Genomic DNA, 14,120 nt, shown 5'->3' with positions numbered 1-14,120 from the left:
TGGTGAAATTGCATGTGTAAAACTTTTAGTGCTATGCATAGCACAGTGCAGATACTCACCAAATGACAGTTAACAGTGGTAGGAGAATTTAAAGGGGGGCTGGTACTAGACATTGGAGAGATGTAAGACTGGAGCTGGACTAGACAGGAGGAGTGCACATTCCAGGGGGCAAGGCTGCTCGCATATCAATGGGGTGGGATGGGATGAGAACATACTGGGCATCTTTGGAAACTGAGACTTAGACTGAGGGGCTGGAATGTAGGGTACACAGTTTGGAAACAACAACATATCCAATAATACTCTGATTTCATCACTGTAAGACAGAAGGGTAGTCTGAGAAAGCTGATAGAGGACCTAGATTGTTATGTTAAGAAGGGAGGGATTTATTTGGTGACAATGGGGAGCACATCTGTGTTTTACAGGATTCCTCTAGTGACTTGGAGGGAAGAAATGAAAGGCAAGCAATTCCAATAACCCAGCCAAAAGGTAAGCTCAGTGCTTTTTTTTTTTTTTTTTTTTTTTTTTGTCTTTTTAGGGCCTAGCCCACAGCTTATGGAAGTTCCCAGGCTAGGGGTCAAACTGGAGCTACAGCTGCCAGCCTATGCCACAGCCTCAGCAATGCCAGATCTGAGCCCTGTCTGTGACCTACACCACAGCTCACGGCAACGCCAGATCCTTAACCCACTGAGCGAGGCCAGGGATCAAACTGGCATCCTCATCGATACCAGTTGTGTTCATCTCTGCTGAGCCCCAAGGGGAACTCTGCAGTGCTCTTTTTACAGCAAAATAAGAAATATCACCTTTGGCTTGAAAAGGCTATTGTGAAGGTAACCGTTAATAGGCTTCATGCAATTCGCTCTTTATTCTGATGAGCTTCATCGTTCTCCCAGGGTTAAGCCAATTTCCCCCTTTTTCACTTCTCTCCGACAACTGCTTGTTTATATATTACTGCTTTATACCTTTGTAACTTTGTCATCCTAAGCCCACCACCAAGAAGCATACTCTAGGCTACTTGTTCCTGAGCCCGGCTTACCTCAGGGGGCTTGGTGGAAATACAGATCCCTGAAACCTCTGATTTGGTAGGTCTGAGGTGAATCCGGGAAACTTTTTTTTTTTTTTTTGGAAGTTCCCTTGATGAATCTATGATTAGCCAGGTTTCAGAACCACTGTGCTAGATTTAACCTTGCTCAGCAAGCCTGGTTCTTAAGTATTTTTGAATCTATAGGACCTATCACATTTATTTAGCCCCAAATAGGTGTCCTACGAATATGTAGCACATAGAACTGAAGTTTTACAAGTGCAGAGAGTGACACTAAACTCTAGGAAAATAATAGCTGCATAAAGCCTAGCTGGGAACCCAGCGCAATCTCTGAAAAGAGCAGTTTCTGCTTCTGTTCTGGCAGGGGGCAGGGCTGGAAGTCCAGTGTGGAACTTTCCTTGATTGATTGCCCTGTAACTTGAGGCCTGACTTTGACCTGAAGGTTAGAGCACTGAGTCTACCAACTTGCAAATTATTAAAAATTTGTTAAGGAGAAAGCAGGTACTATCAGAGAGCTACACTTTCTCAGTGAAAGGATTCTGGTCTGATTTCCAAAGTTGGTACATCCTTACTAATAATTAAAGAAATGTAAATGAAAATGAAGATATTTTAAGTTAATAAAAACATGTTTTTAATGTTAAGAACTACGGCCGTTAACACCGTCATGACATCACAGTGACCCAAGCATTTCAAAAAGCCGTTCAGTGTTTTATATCAAGCAAGACTCATTTCATGTCCATGAATAGATCTTAAAAAGTAGCTGAGATCTGAAAAAGGACAATTGCACAAAGATGTTTCCTGCAGAGTAATTTACAAATGCAAAGCAACTAAAAGTCCTATAATAAAGGAATAGGAAAGTAAATAAATGGATTAAATTGTACGTAGCCATTAAAAAATGATAATGAGGTTTACTACCACCATGGGAAAAAGCGTATGATAGAATATAAATAAAGAGGTTAAATGAAAAAACTTTTATACATTAGAGTTATAACTACAAAAATAAGAAGCCTATTTATAGCACTAGAAGGATATACACGAAAGTACTTCCAGGGTTCACATGGCAGTTTTATGAGTGATTTTTCTTCTCTTTCCTAAAAGGTACAGGTTATTTGTGGTACTTTTATAGTTTAAGATTAAAAGATATACATATTCACCAACACACACTGAGGTGGGAGACCAGATCACAGTCACCTCTATTCTTGCCTCTATCTGAGGCAAGAATCTAGACAAACCAGGTCACAATCCCCCTTCCTCAGCCCTCAGGGACCACCACACGACTTTATGAAAGAATGGCACTTGGCTTCTGTTATACACACTTCTCCCGAGTTTAAAAACAAAACAAAAAACCAAAGCCAAATGAACAGGGAAAAATTCTCCAGACAACCCTATTTCCTCCTCCTTACCATTTTCTACAGGACTTCGATCGGGAGAGGTTTTTACATCTTTCCTGGGTGTTTTTGTTTGTTTTTTCTTTGGGAAAGTCTTTTCCTGCCTCACTTGAACATGGCTCGTATAGGCTCCACCCACATTAATATCTCGATCTTGGTGGGCTTTTCAAAGACGCCTAGGAGAGGGAAGCTTCTGAGGCAAGTGTGTAATGTCAAATAAGGTCATGCCTGCTGTTGTCGGTGATCTCTCCCACATGACAGGGGCCTATTTTTAACGGAGACAATTGGTGAATGACTCAGGAAGACCTCTAAAGCCAAATGGCAGCACAGGGGATGAGAACTTGCTCTTAACCAAGGAGAGAATAACGAATGCAGTCAGCAGAAATTGCCCATTTTCTGATTTCAGGAGATCTAGCAACCAAAGAATGATACAATAAACCCTGTTTAAAAAGTCTCGGTCTAGACATAGGTATGTTGCTGGTTAAAGACTTTTTTCTTTCCTGTTCAGAAAATAATACTGTGAGGAAATAGTTTTGGAAAGTGCTAAACAAGGAATACCCCTTTGGGATGTTCACAACATAAATTTGTATGATAAAGACGGTTTTTGAATGGATTTCACTGCAGATTGTTCATTTTTGTGGAGGTAGGAATGAAGGGGGACAGGGCAGCAAAATGGATAGAAAGGAACATAGGCTGGGATACTCTGATCTAGAGCGATGCCTTCACTTTATAGATGAGAAGAATAGAGACTTAGGCTGTTCTGGTAACTTTCCCATGAGTACCTAGCTGGTAAATGCAAGGACGAGGGCTAGAGCTCTACTGTAGTTCCCTAAAGCACCAGACTGTGTCTGCCTTCTCACACAGACTCTAGGTATTGTTATACAGAATCTATAATAGATGTGTTTTTAGATCTATAATGGGTGTGTCAATTAATACTGCTATTATTACTCTTGTATAGAATTTTCCAGTTAAAATCTTTAATTGTCTGGAGTTCTCCAAAGTTCTATCAGCCACAAACATATCTGTTACTCTTTGAATGGGAGATGCTTTATACAGACAGGTCATATTATTATTAATAAGGTCCTGTGGCTGGTAAATCAAAGAATTGGGACTAAGAGACAGAGCTTTTACTGCCACATTAAGCTCCCTTTCTGAGCTAACTTTAAAAGCAGTGAAGCCCTTTGTGGGAATCAAGGGAATTTCAGGCTGGGGTTGGCTAGGAGAGGAGACCTGTCTCTCCTAAACTTAGGTGAAGTGATCCTACAGAGTGGGAAGGAAAGAGGCCACACTGATTGCTGCAATAATAGTAATAAAGATAAGTTTAAGTTTGAAAGAGTGCTTTAACTTGTGTTATCTCAAATGACTGCTTTAAATATCCAAGGTGCAGTTTCACCCCAGTGAGCCAGATGCAGGATCCTTTGTCTAGAAAACTATGGTTTTCCAGGTCGATTAAATCTGTATCGTCTCTCTTTTTCTTCAAAATTTTGGTCAAGGTGGAAGAGCTCACGGGTTTGAAGGTATAGTTGAGAATTGCAGCTTGTCAATCTCACATTGCTTTGCTCTGGTAAGTAAGAGACAGCCTCAAGGGCAAACTCAATGGCGCAGTGTCTGAGCAAGGGCTTTGGGTTAGGGCTTAGAAAGGTCATGAGTCTTACTTTCAGAGAGGGGAAAATAGCTGAAAAGCAGGTCAATAACTCAGCTGTAAGAAGAGTGGCTGCTTCTAGGCAGTAAGTTGTAGGGGCTGGGGTGCATGGGGGCGGGGAGAGCCCTTAATTTAGGTCTAGAGTCATCGTTATGTATTAAGTGCTTGTAGACTTTTGTCTAAATTTTAATAAGCTACCTATATGTTCGGCTGAGTTGATTGAATCCACCTGAATAATTTCCTGCCTATTTCAGCAGCATTAATCATATGTACTGTTTCTTGACACTTTTACTAATGTGGTATAGGACATGGACAAAAGCTGTAGTTTCATTCTTGTTGCTGTGCCTAAAATACCCATATATACACTCACATAGAAGACTGGCACTTGAAATAGGCAAGAAAGTATATATTTCTATTTTAAATGGCCAGGATGTAGGTGAACTCTACTGAGAGGCCTGTTAGGAAAAGGGGTTAATGGAATAATCTATTTGAATGAGAGCAATCAAAAGATGTCTCCTTTAGTCCTCATAAAACACATGGTGAGGAAGAAGATAAAGCTTGGAGAGACTAAATAACTTTTCTCCAGGTCACATAAAGATGATTTCAGAATTCAAATCCAGTCTGAATTCTTTTCACGCCACCAAGCTCAGAGAGTTCAACTCTCCTGAGCATGGCTTTTATCTTTCAGGGAAGAGTCTGCAGGCACTTTAGAAATGCCCAGAGCCTCAGATGATTGTTCTGAATGTCAGGCATTGTGTTAGAGACGTATTCGTGTATACATCTGTATGTATAATGTGCACTGTATGATTTTGTGTTCGTAGCATAAAACTGCTTATTACTTACTTTCACTAATAGAACTCTAACAAAGAATTTTCACTGTGGATAAAATTCTAGAATGTTCACTCCAGGTGACTGAAGGTGCAGTACTTAGAATGTGATAGCCTTTAAACGTCACAGTGAAACCTCTGCCTTCATTTATGCAGTTAGGATAACAATATTTGACCCTATTTGTGATTCCATGGTGAGGGATATTATGAAAGTTATTTTGGGCTCACTTGAAAACAAAACAAAACAAATCTGTTATGGTAAAAAGCATCCCCTAAGTTTGTCAAGGGACCCAGTCTTTGCAAATTTCCCAACCTGGTAAACTTCTTAGGAGTCATGAAAAATGCATATAAAAAGGGGGATTAACATTTTGAATGTGCCTGTAGAAATACTTCATATGGGAAAACGTCTTAGTGGTTTTATTGTGTTGAATAAAGCCAAAGAAGGATTATTTTTACATAAAATCTCTCACCTAACTAGGACCACCTGGTGTACAATTGTGTCCCATAAACCAGTGATGTCCCAAATCCCCTTCCAAAACAAAAGTCACACTGCTGAGGTTAATTCTGTTCTAATTAGAAGGCACAGTCAGTTCTCCTTTCATACTCTGGGGGGCTGCATGCTGCAATCTTTAAAATGTACAAGCCCAGGCACAGTTTGGCCACTTAACTTTCCATTTTCTTTCTTTCCTTTTCTCTGGCTTGTAAAGTGCTTATTTAAATACCTTACCCATGTGCTGAGCTTCTCAGGTCTCTATGCATGTTGACACCTAACGTGTGCAGCTGGTGAAGAGACTTCAATTGTACCGAAGGACTTCTACTTGCTACTGTGAATTTCTTGGTGTAAAATAACACAGGCATTATTAGCGATGACAAATTAGAGGTTTGTCTGAGGTTTCTCTTAATAAACAAAATAACTAGATACTTCTTAAAGCAGTTAAAAAAATCATCTGTAAAGTTTTCTCTGTACATTTGATGACAATTATGTATACTTTACCAGGAAAAATATATGTACACATATTTTTAGGTGGTTCTTAGTCTTTTGAAAGCCCATTGCTCTAAGCATGATTCAGAATTCCTGCTTTAAAAGCCTACCTGAACACATAGCAAGAATACGCATTTGGAATATTATTACCAATAACCAACATTTGTGCATATTATTTGTTTTGAGGGGTTTTATTTGGCTGTGTCTGTGGCATGCAAAGTCTGGGGCCAGGGACTGAACTTGCACTACCGCAGTGACAAAACTGGATCCTTGACCCACTAGGCCACCAGAGAACTCCCATCTGTGCATATTGAACTTGCATGATATGAAAGTGACCTCAAAGATGTAAATGTTTAAAAAAAGAGGACAAAGAGAAGTAAACAAACGGGACCTAATCAAACTTAAGAGCTTTTGCACAGCAAAGGAAACAGCAATGAAAAGACAACCTACAGGATGGGAAAAATATATATAAATGATATGACCAACAAAAGGTTAATTTCCAAAACATACAAACAGCTCATACAATGCAAAATCAGAAAAGCAAACAATCCAGCCAAAAAATGGAGAGAAGACCTAAATAGACATTTCCACAATGAAGACATACAGACGGCCAACAGACCCATGAAAAAATGCTCAATGTCACTATTTACCGAAGAAATACAAATTAAAACCACAATAAGGTATCATCTCACACTGGTCAGAGGATCATCATTAAAATATCTACAAATTATAAGCTGGAGAGGGTATGGAGAAAAAGGAACTCTCTTATGCTGTTGATGGGAATGTAAATTGGTGCAATACCTACAGAAAACAGTACAGACGTTCCTTTAAAAACTAAAAATAGAGTTGCCATATGATCCAGACATCTTGTTTCTGGGTATACATCCAGAAAAGATGAAAACCAACTCAAAAAGGTACATGCACCCCTATGTTCACAACAGCCCCATTTACAACAGCTAAGACATGGAAGCAACTTAAGTGTCCATCAATGGATGAATGAATAAAGATGAGATATATATAATGGAATATTACTCATCTATAAAAAAGAATAAAATATTGCCATTTTCAGCAACATTGATGGACCTATAGAATATCATACTAAGTGAAGTATGTCAGACAAAGACAAGCATCATATGATACCACTTATGTGTGGCATCTAAAAAATAATACAGTGAATATATTTATAAAACCAAAATGAGACTCATAGACACAGAAAACTTATGGTTACCAAAAGGGAGGGGGGGAGGGATAAATTAGAAATATGGGATTAACAGATACATACCACTATACAACAGATAAAAAGACAAGGATTTACTGTATATAGCACAAGGAACTTTATTAAGTATCTTGTAATAACCTATAGTGGAAAGGAATCTGCATGTGTATACATAATTGAATCGCTTTGCTGTATACCTGAAACTAACACAATATTGTAAATCAACTACATTTTAAAAAGGAGTAAACAGACTTCTGGTTTGAGATAAACAAATCTGCAGAGAGGAATCTCCTACACATTCTTCTGTATGTGACTATCTGGATGTGTATGAACATGAGTGGGTGGGTGTGTATATGTATAGTTGTAGGTGTGGGTTTATGTGTGCAGGGGTAAGTGTATGTATATTTATCAAGTATTAAAATTTTTCTATGTTTACTCTCTTTCTACATACAAATATGTATATATATACACACATATGAATATGAACCCTTCTATATAACCATGACATCATTTCAATACCCAAGAAATGCTACATACCGAAATTTCTGCAACTGTCTCAGAATATCCCTATAGATATTTTTCTTAATTCCAGAACTCTATAAACTACAGCTTATTGCATTTAGTTGTCACATCTCTTTAATTTCTTTAATCGAGAGGAGTTTCCTGATAGCTTTTGTCTTTCATAACATTCACATTTTTGAAGAGTCCCAAGAAGCTGTCTTATAGAATGCTTCCAACTCTCTGTATAATTAGAGTCAGGTTAAACCTTTGTGGTAAGAAGGCTCCACAAGTGATGTGGGAACTTATTCTTAAGCACAGCTTTTGCTGTTTTTGGAGCACTCACAATGAATATACTATCAAGTTCCTTACCCTTAGGCACTGTTGAGTTAGGACAACATTAATTGGACACAAGATATCACACACACACACACACACACACACACACACACACCACACAGTACTTTAAAAGATCAGATTTTTTTCTTTTCTTTTCTTCTTTTTTTTTTCTTTTTTTTTTTTTAGTGTATCAATTTTTAAGGTTTGCCACAGAGCCCATGAGGATATTTTGGAAGGCAGTATGAATCCATTATTTTACTGGCCCCGGCCTTGGAAGGTTTTCATTAAAAGGGAGGCATTCGCCAAGAGGATTAAGGTGTCTGGAGGTCTGTGGACTTTGGTGATAGAAACCCTGAAATTGGTGGAGGGTCAGTGTGAACAAAGAAGAACCTGACCAAAGGAAAGAAAAAGGCAAGGAAACCAAGCTTGAGAAGCTGAGAGAGATTGGCATGAACCAAGGAAGACTGACGGAAGAGTTTCAAACTCAAAGAATCCCAGCTTCAGTGTTTAGTAAATCTTTTGGTAGTTTCCTAGGATTTACTCTCAGAAAACTGTATCTTTTTTGTTTCTAAGAAATAAAAAAAAAAAAAGGAGGAAGGGGCTTGAAAAGCCTTTGGACAGAAAATAGCACCGAGAGAAACAATATTTTGGTGAGTTAGTGCTAAATGAATTAGAAACATGTGGACCGAATTTCCCTTGAAATACAAATGGATTGAATAATTAATGGAAAAAGCACTTGGCAAAATGTACTTGAGGTTTTTATTGAACCCAAACCAAAACATTTGAAAATATTTTGAAATATGTGAAAAGTACAATATACATCTGGATTTGCCCAACCCTAGTAAGGATACAGGAAATATTATTTTTATTTAACATTTATATGATAGCTGCAGTGTGCCTCAATCCTAAGGTATTTCTTGCAACAGCCCTGTGGTCTAGGTCGTAATCATTATTTTCATTTGGGGCAAGAAATTTACCAGTACTTACACAGTGGGCTTCAAGTATAACCTTCTATTGGTCTGTGTTCTTTGGAGATTTTTGTTAGTAGGAACACTAGACCAAGCAGATTCAAAACTTGGGTCCAAGTCCTGAGTTTAATTTTTATTGGACCAATCAAATTGTTTATCTTCTTGGTAATTTTATCATGGTATAATTTCTCCCGTTCCCCTACTAATATATTTTGACTTATATACTATTATGCCAGAGAGTAATAACCATCACTGAAAGAGTTTTCTTTGGTGACTGTCTGCCAAATCTATCTGTGAGGGGAAGAACAATGATCTCCCAAAGATGTCCCTTCCTCATTCCTGGAAATTGGGAATATATATCACAAATCTAAGAGAAGTTAAGGTAACAGATGGAATTAAGATTGCTAATTAGATGACCTTAAAATACTGAGATTATCCTGGGTAATGTAATCACAATGATCCTTAAAAGGAGACGTGGGAGGTCAAAGAGGAGAGTCAGAGAAAGATGTAATGACAGAAGTCAAGTCAGAATGATGGGATTAGATATCACTTATATCTAGAATCTAATACATGGCACAAATGAACCTTCCCACAGAAAAGAAACTCATGGACTTGGAGAACAGACTTCTGGTTGCCAAGGGGGAGGGGGAGGGAGGGGGGATGGGCTGGGAATCTGGGGTTAATAGATGCAAACTATTGTGTTTGGAGTGGATAAGCAATGAGAGCCTGCTGTATGGCACTGGGAACTATATCTAGTCACTTATGACAGAACATGATGGAGGATAATGTGAAAAAAAAATGTGTGTGTGTGTGTGTGTGTGTGTGTGTGTGACTGAGTCACTTGCTGTAGAGCAGAAAACTGACAGAACACTAAATCAACTATAACAGAAAAAATAAAAATCATTTAAAAAATAAAAAACAAAAACATAAAATCATTGAAGGGAAAGTTATGAAAAACCTCAAGACTGTGGTTACTTTGGATAAAGGGAAAGAGGTATACAGTGCTTTACAAATATTTCTGTAAGATTTTCTTCTTAAAACAAAGAAAGGGATCTGAAAGAAATCTATCAAATGCCAACACTGATTAAGTCTAGAGTAGGAGACAGTTTGGGGGGGGGATGTGCTGGGGTTATGGGATGGAAATCCTATAAAATTGGATTGTGATGATCATTGTACAACTATAAATGTAATAAATTCATTGAGTAATAAAAAAAGAAAAAATAAATAATTGTAGAGTTGGAAATTTAAAAAAAAATGATGAGATTAGAGAAGGACTCAACCAGAGTTGCTGTCTCAGAGGATGGGGTGGGTGGATGATGACCCAAGGAATGAGGGTTTCCTGTAGAAGATGGAAAAGGTAAGGAGCCTCCCGAAAGGAATGCAGCCTGCCTACACCTTATTTTTAGCTAAGACCCATGTTGGACTTCTCATCTGCAGAACTGCTAGATAACAAATTTGTTTTCCTTGAAGCCACAAAATTTGTGGTAATTTGTTATAGCAGCAACAGAAAACAAATAAATATCTTATTAACAGCTTTCATTTTGGACCATTCTGAGCATCTTGTGTTTCTTGTACACAATATTTAGCTAGTTTCCTAAAGTCAATTTCATAATTTTTATCTTTAAGTAGTTATGTAATTCCATCCACATTTCTTGTGATTCTTAATCTACTTGAATTATTTCTGCCATAGTAGTTTGTCCTCTTTTTCTAACTTCTTTTTATTTCTTCTTTTCTGCTTTCTGTTGTTTAATCACTTTTTATTCCTTTTCCTTTTTCTTGAGGTTTAAAAATTAGAAAATTTTATATTATTTTGGTGGGAACCCTACATTAAAAAAATAAACTACTTTTTAGTGAAATATATACACACATACAGAAAAGTACATGTGTCATAATTATACAACTAAATGAATTACCATAAAATGAATATAGCCATGTAATAGTCAAGCAACTATCATCTAAAAATAGAACATCCCTGGGAGTTCCTGTTGTGGCTAAGCAATAACAAACCCAAACTAGTATCCAAGAGGATGGGGGTTTGATCCCTGACCCCGTGCAGTGGGTTAAAGATCCAGCATTGCCGTGGTGTAAGCCAGCACCTATAGCTCCAATTCGACCCCAGCCTGGAAACCTCCATGTGCTATGGTGCAGCCCTAAAAAGACAAAGAAAGAAAAGAAAGAAAAGAAAGAAAAGAAAGAAAAGAAAGAAAGAAAGGAAGGAAGGAAGGAAGGAAGGAAGGAAGGAAGGAAGGAAGGAAGAAAGAAAGAAAGAAAGAAAGAAAGAAAGAAAGAAAGAAAGAAAGAAAGAAAGAAAGAAAGAATAGAATAGTCCTTGTACCTCAGAAGCCCCCTGGGCAACTCTGAGGCACCACCCCTTCCTTCTTCCTCAAAGGTAACCACTTGTCAATTCACACAGACCAATAAATTAGTTTTAACACTTAAAAAAATGAGTTAACAGAATATACATTCTTTTTTGAGAGATTATGTTGCTGTGAAATGCTGTATTTCATTCATTTCCACTGCCCTATGGTGTCATACATGCATCCAAAGAGATGCACAAGAGTGTTTATAGCAATATTATTCACAATAGCCCCAAACTGGAAACAACCTAAATGTCTAGCAACAATAAAGTGTATACATAGATCTTGGTACATTCATGCCTTTACATTTTTAACATGCATAATTAAAGTTAACCACTATCTTTATGTGTATTTCTGAACAATAGAAGGACTCCAGGATGGTTTAATTCTTTCATGTTGTTACTGCCTAGTATTTTAGTTCTCTTTTTTCCCCCTTTTCTTTTTAGGGCCACACCTGGGGCATATAGAAATTCCTAGGTTAGGGGTGGAATCAGAGCTGCAGCTGCCAGCCTATGCCACAGCCACATCAACACCAGATCTGAGCTGCATCTGTGACCTATGCTGCACTGTGCCACAATGCCAGCCTTAACCTACTTGAGCAAGGCCAGGGATTGAACCTGCCTCCTCACAGATACTAGTAGGGTTCTTAACCCACTAAGCCACAACGGGAACTCCCCCAGAATTTTAGTTCTTAATTGATTTAAACCTAATCCCCATTGGTCACGATAATTTTTAAAACATATCAAATATTTAGATTTAACAGCATGTTTACCATTTTTTTGTTTACTTTTATATCTTGTTTTTTATACTCCTTTCCACATTAAATTTTCATTTTGTTAATGTATATCCTTTTATAATTCTCTTATCACAGATCTGGGAGTAGTAGCTTCAGTCTTTTTATGTCTGAAAATGTCATTTACGTGCTCATTCTTTAAGGATGTTTTAGTTGCTTATAGAATTCTTGGTGGGTTTATTTTTCCTCAGTCCCTTTAAGATATTTATTCCACTTTAAAATTGCATCTGGTGTCACTGAGGAGAATTCTTCTGTCATTCTACTACCATTTCTTTGTAAGTAACCTGTTGTCTCTGATAGATTTCGAAAGTTTTAATGCTCTACACCTAGATAGGTGTGGATGTATCTTTATTTGTCCTGCTCAAAACTCAGTGCGCTTCTTCAGTCTATGGAATCACATCTTTATGCAATTCTGAAACATCACATCCATTGTCTTTCCCAAAGTTTCCTCTTTATTCTTTCTCTTGTTTCCTTCTGGAACTTGAATAAATAAAATTTCAAGTATTCCTTGTCTCTTCATTTCTCCTTTCTATTTTCTATCCCATTATTCTTTCCCTGCTGATTTTCTGTGTGATGCTTGGATTTTCTTTCTAAAGCATCAGTTTTATCTTTAGCTATATCAAGGTGTTATTTAAGCCCTGCATTCAGCATTTCATATCAATGACTATATTTCCCATTTGCAAAATTCTATTTACTTATTTATCAAAATAACTTTTTCTTTTTAAAATAATGCTTTTACTTTATGTTGCATTCATTCCTTTAAATCTGGGATCACTTCAGATATGTTATAGTTTCCTTCAGATTGTCATATCATCTCTAGTCTTTGGTGTGCAGATTTCCCCTCTTACAGTAAGAGTCTGCTGTGTCTCCTAAATGCTAGTTTATTTAATCTTAAGATTTGCATTGTACTTGAACATCATCTTCAGGGACGAAATGCTTCCTACTAGAGTTCAGTGTGTCTGATGATGTGGGAATGCTCCTATAAACTGTTCTGCAGGAGCTGTACGATTTCCCTGGACTCACTCCAGTTTTCAAGTTAATTTCTCATTTTTGAGTAACTTTAGCCATATGGTTCCATGAACCTCATAGGCACATACTGTACAAGCCTGGGTTTCCAGTTCTCATATATTTCCTACTCATGGTTCCAAGTGGATTCTAAATTTCCCTGCTGCCCATTCCCTCCCTGGGCCAGACTCCTGAACTCTCTTCCTGTGTGCATTTCTTTGTGACTTTCTCTGAGCCCTTCAGCATCTGGTCCACTTCTTTAAGAAAAATCAAGAAATTCTCTCATCCTTTCTGGCACTGGGAATTTTCATTTCTTGACTCTGCATTTAATTGTCCCTGCTGTATTTGGGGAGTGGGGAATTTGATGAGCTTGATATGGGAGAATTTTTCATATTTTCTCAGTCTGCCTGACTGATAAAAATCACTTAATATCTCTGGATATTACATTCTTCAAAGGTTAAATAGAATAGATTATACCTCTTTCCTAGAATTCTTGTGTTATTAAATGGAATCAGATATTCAAAAATTCTTCTTTTTTTTTTTTACATCATAAAGCATCATACGAATATGTTATGAGAATAAATTACCTTGCTAGCAAATCCAGGCTCTTTGGACAGTTACTTTCAGTAACACAGCCATAAAGGTATGTGATTATTTGTCCTGAACGTAGCAGTCTAGCATTCAAATGACTTTATCAGTGTTGGGGAAAGAAAAGGATGGCCTGGTGAAGGTATGCTTAAGGATGCGCGACGAGAGAGGATCCTTTCACAAAGTGTTGACATGATTAGGATTATTACTGCAGTGACATCCAAAATAGAAAAGGAGTGTTTGTTAATCGTATTTGAGAAAAAGTTCAGTAACTCTGTTACAGTAATTATCATCTCATATTTGTAGGAAACTTTCATTTGATCAAGTAAATGTCAAGGTGCTGCACATTTTATAAATTTCTTCTGATCTCATTTTCAGATGATATTTAAAGCTTTGGCCTACTTCTGATGGAAGTAATGTAAATACCTTTAACATCAAAGTACATCAAAGTACGACAAAAACAGAGGTCCAGACGGCT

The 14,120-nt window shown here is 37.5% G+C and overlaps 1 long non-coding RNA gene across 2 annotated transcripts in view; it reads right to left on the bottom strand.

Moving 5' to 3' along the window:
* Positions 1 to 14,120, bottom strand: part of LOC110260334 — a 163,072-nt gene that overhangs the window by 90,746 nt on the left and 58,206 nt on the right. The gene's annotated exons all lie outside the window — the stretch shown is intronic.

This window comes from Sus scrofa, chromosome 4 (genome assembly GCF_000003025.6).
Source record: "Sus scrofa isolate TJ Tabasco breed Duroc chromosome 4, Sscrofa11.1, whole genome shotgun sequence".
In the NCBI taxonomy this organism is placed as follows: Eukaryota; Metazoa; Chordata; class Mammalia; order Artiodactyla; family Suidae; genus Sus; species Sus scrofa.
This window is presented reverse-complemented; position numbering and strand designations above follow the sequence as displayed.